General features: G+C 53.0%; 1 non-coding gene across 1 annotated transcript in view; it reads right to left on the reverse strand.

Moving 5' to 3' along the window:
* LOC126436416 (small subunit ribosomal RNA) overlaps positions 1–763 on the reverse strand; it is a 1,909-nt gene extending 1,146 nt beyond the window's left edge. The window contains exon 1 of the ribosomal RNA XR_007580649.1: positions 1–763. This exon is cut by the window's left edge and continues 1,146 nt beyond it. This is a non-coding gene — a ribosomal RNA (small subunit ribosomal RNA).
* Positions 764–5,000: the final 4,237 nt, after the last annotated feature.

Genomic DNA, 5,000 nt, shown 5'->3' on the forward strand with positions numbered 1-5,000 from the left:
GCACGCACGAGGCGGTCGCACGCCTTCGGCTCGCCCCACCGGCAGGACGTCCCACGATACATGCCAGTTAAACACCGACGGGCGGTGAACCAACAGCGTGGGACACAAATCCAACTACGAGCTTTTTAACCGCAACAACTTTAATATACGCTATTGGAGCTGGAATTACCGCGGCTGCTGGCACCAGACTTGCCCTCCAATAGATACTCGTTAAAGGATTTAAAGTGTACTCATTCCGATTACGGGGCCTCGGATGAGTCCCGTATCGTTATTTTTCGTCACTACCTCCCCGTGCCGGGAGTGGGTAATTTGCGCGCCTGCTGCCTTCCTTGGATGTGGTAGCCGTTTCTCAGGCTCCCTCTCCGGAATCGAACCCTGATTCCCCGTTACCCGTTACAACCATGGTAGGCGCAGAACCTACCATCGACAGTTGATAAGGCAGACATTTGAAAGATGCGTCGCCGGTACGAGGACCGTGCGATCAGCCCAAAGTTATTCAGAGTCACCAAGGCAAACGGACCGGACGAGCCGACCGATTGGTTTTGATCTAATAAAAGCGTCCCTTCCATCTCTGGTCGGGACTCTGTTTGCATGTATTAGCTCTAGAATTACCACAGTTATCCAAGTAACGTGGGTACGATCTAAGGAACCATAACTGATTTAATGAGCCATTCGCGGTTTCACCTTAATGCGGCTTGTACTGAGACATGCATGGCTTAATCTTTGAGACAAGCATATGACTACTGGCAGGATCAACCAGGGAGCTGCGTCAACTAGAGCTGAGCAGCCGGCCGCCCGGGAGTGTGTCCCGGGGGCCCGCGCGAACACGCAAGCGTCCGCTCAATTATTCTGCAAACAGGAGGAGGCTGAGCTCCCCTGCACAACACACCTCGAAACCCTCTCAGGTCCCGGCGGCGCGCAGCGCCGTCCTAAGTACTTGGTCGGGTTCGAGAGAGGCGCAATCGCCCGGAGTTAGGCGAGTAGACGCTTTAGGTGCGACCACCCGTGCTCCCAACTGAGCTTGCCGCTGCCGACAGAGGCCCGGGAGCGTGCTGTCGTGGCATTGCCGGCGGGAGACAACACGCGCCACCTACGGTGACCGGCAGCTCCAACGCCAGCGCCACAGAAGGACAAAAGCCCCACTTGGGTGCCGAAGCGAACTCTCCCAGCACAGCGCACGCGCCAACACGTCCGCACAGCTGCGATACAAACCACCTGCGAGAACCGCTGGGGCGACCGAGCAGCAGACGGCGTCGCGGCGCCGAGCGCCGGGCGGCGGCGCATCCTCAGCGCACACAGTCCTCAATCGGACCAGCACACTGCAGATGGCCACCGCGCTTCGCACCGGGCCCGCGAGGACCTACTTTGGCCGCAAGGCGCCGCGAGCAGGGGGCGCCGGCGCGCAGCTGCGCCGCCTGCCGCGTCCGTCGGCCGGCGCGCCTGCCACTGGCCGCCCCCACCAGCCGGCTGTAGCGCGTGCGCCCACGCACCGCGCTGCCAGCACGCCGGGCGGCCCCCCCTCACCGGCCGGGGACGGTCCCACCCAGCCACCGCCGCGTATCGCCTCACACCCAGATCCCCTTTCACGTTCGTGGGCATGGTGGGTCCCCTTTCACGTTCGTGGGCATGGTGGGTATCCATGAAACAACCGGTTAATAGCTCGACCGATCGTCGCCAACACTGATTCACCTCTAGCGAGAACAACCGCACCACAACGGGTTACCAGTTGTTCATTTGCGTAACGTCACCAGCAAACGTAGACGTCCATCGCCATTTGCAACGAGTATTGCATGCCTGTGTCAGGTGTCACAACACACTACGTCTGCCCACATAGACGCAACAACATGTGCACGCCTAGAGAACACGTGGAAGGTAGCCCCCGTACGTATGCGGTGTCCATTGCGCGAACGACTGTCAGCCGGCCTCTGCAGCATGTCGCAGATGTGGAACGCGGTGCAACATGCTATCACAGTGTGTGAGAAGAGACGACTACGTCCGAATACACGCTCCACTACATCAACAGACTGCTCATGCTGATCGCCATCCAGGGCGTCCGTTCCTCCCACACGTCTGAATGGCGTACCACACTGCAATCCAGCTCCTAAAGGGAGACGACACGTAGCTGCGTCCACAATATTTGGACTGTATGGTCCGCCGTTGCTAGGCGCAGTCGTCGTACGGTCACACATGTGCCACGATGTATCATTCAGTACATACGGACCAATGTGCAGCACAGTTTGTGGGTTTTGCGTACATCCGCGGACAGGTGACAGGCCGTACCACAACGTAGGCTGAGTACGTCGGCATGCGAAGGGCATTGAACATGCAAACTTCTCAACGACCAGCTTGCGAAGGCAGGGGGGAAGGGGGGGGGCATGTACGTCCTGCTGCTATCCACATTACAGTGTATAGCAGGAGCATGTGGAAAGTCAGCAACACTTGCAAGGTGTTTAACATGACGCGATACACAGGGGACCGGGCAGTGCGAATAGCGAACTATATTGCGAGGGTTGCGGTTAGGCAACACTACACTAATTTAACGAGTTGCATAACAATTACAGAGCAGGTTCAGCGACAACGTGCGTCAGGTTAAGGCGCAATATAGGTTAGGTTGAGGCACAATATGGGTTACGTTAAGGCACAAATTAGGTTACGTTAAGGCACAAATTAGGTTACGTTAAGGCACAAATTGGGTTACGTTAAGGCACAAATTGGGTTACGTTAAGGCACAAATTGGGTTACGTTAAGGCACAACATGGGTTACGTTAAGGCACAACATGGGTTACGTTAAGGCACAACATGGGTTACGTTAAGGCACAACATGGGTTACATTAAGGCACAACATGGGTTACGTTAAGGCACAACATGGGTTACGTTAAGGCACAACATGGGTTACGTTAAGGCACAACATGGGTTACGTTAAGGCACAACATGGGTTACGTTAAGGCACAACATGGGTTACGTTAAGGCACAACATGGGTTACGTTAAGGCACAACATGGGTTAGGTTAAGGCACAACATGGGTTAGGTTAAGGCACAACATGGGTTAGGTTAAGGCACAACATGGGTTAGGTTAAGGCACAACGTAAGTTAGGTTAAGGCACAACGTAAGTTAGGTTAAGGCACAACGTAAGTTAGGTTAAGGCACAACGTAGGTTAGGTTAAGGCACAACGTAGGTTAGGTTAAGGCACAACGTAGGTTAGGTTAAGGCACAACGTAGGTTAGGTTAAGGCACAACGTAGGTTAGGTTAAGGCACAACGTAGGTTAGGTTAAGGCACAACGTAGGTTAGGTTAAGGCACAACGTAGGTTAGGTTAAGGCACAACGTAGGTTAGGTTAAGGCACAACGTAGGTTAGGTTAAGGCACAACGTAGGTTAGGTTAAGGCACAACGTAGGTTAGGTTAAGGCACAACGTAGGTTAGGTTAAGGCACAACGTAGGTTAGGTTAAGGCACAACGTAGGTTAGGTTAAGGCACAACGTAGGTTAGGTTAAGGCACAACGTAGGTTAGGTTAAGGCACAACGTAGGTTAGGTTAAGGCACAACGTAGGTTAGGTTAAGGCACAACGTAGGTTAGGTTAAGGCACAACGTAGGTTAGGTTAAGGCACAACGTAGGTTAGGTTAAGGCACAACGTAGGTTAGGTTAAGGCACAACGTAGGTTAGGTTAAGGCACAACGTAGGTTAGGTTAAGGCACAACGTAGGTTAGGTTAAGGCACAACGTAGGTTAGGTTAAGGTACAACATAGGTTAGGTTAAGGTACAACATAGGTTAGGTTAAGGTACAACGTAGGTTAGGTTAAGGCGCAATGTCGGTTAGGTTAAGGTACGATATAGCTTAGGTTAAGGTACACATTGTTGTAGGGAAAGGTGTATTTGGGGGGGGGGGCGGCGGCAGGTTCGTTGATAGTGATTATCGTAAGTGCATGCCTGCGGGATCATCCGATTTGTCACGTCAGGATGCACTTGTGGCTCATGACAGGCGGCGCTCCGATTCCAAGGTTGTGGCAGATCTGTGTCTTTCATTCCTGCCATTGTTTGTGTACTGTGACAGGAGGCAGTATGGTGATGTTGGGTGCACCCCTGTGTAGGACATGTGTGGGTGTTCGTGGCTTAGCTGAGCAATGGCGGATGTCGGAAGGGTGGGATATTCTGTTTTCTGGGTGGACCTCCCGGTCTGGTTATGATAGTGTGGATTGTGTAATGTGGCGGAGAGGATGCACCGGATGTTCTTCCATGCTGGTGGTTAGATATTGTGTGTGTGCCTGTTAGAGGCAGAGAGTAGTGTGTGATAGTGTCTGGCTGACGTGTGGTTCTCATTGTGTGCAGAGTCTTTCAGCATGTATAGGGACGGTTGTATATATTATCTGTATTCTGATGGCTCTGCATTTATTACTAATCAGTGCCGTGTATACGGTTACTCTGGTTCCAGTCGAAACTGTTCTATCTCTGTACATTAGTGACACTGCGGCTCCACTATGTTGCTGCCCCTGTCGGCCGTTTCCCCCAGTGTATGGCTAGTGATTATCAGCAATCAGTCTATTAGTCAATACCGGTAGTGTGACGACTTCAAATGTCCGGGATGGGGGAAGCTAAACCCTTCCCGTGGGTCAGGGCCTAGAAAGACTCTTCCCACGCAGGAGGCTCGGACTGTCGTTACTCTTCCGAGAAATATATTTGCCCAGCGTTTTTTGCGACTGCGAGTGCAACGCCAGGAGGCTCCGACTGTCGTTACTGTTCCGAGATATATATTTGCCCAACGTTTTTTGCGACTGCGAGTGCAACGCCCACGGGTACCGACATGGATGGGGCGCTTCCTAGCTGATCGCTCGGCATGGGAATCAGTACAGTGAGCAATGCGATCGCGTCTGTAGCTTGTACGTGGTACAGCTCGCAGCTCATGTATAGGGACAGCGGGAATGTCGCATATTGGACATAACTCTTCATGAAACGCAAGTTATAGGTGTGGATTGCACATTACGAGTGCGGGAAACTTCCGC

This window comes from Schistocerca serialis, unplaced genomic scaffold (genome assembly GCF_023864345.2).
Source record: "Schistocerca serialis cubense isolate TAMUIC-IGC-003099 unplaced genomic scaffold, iqSchSeri2.2 HiC_scaffold_1235, whole genome shotgun sequence".
Taxonomy (NCBI): Eukaryota; Metazoa; Arthropoda; class Insecta; order Orthoptera; family Acrididae; genus Schistocerca; species Schistocerca serialis.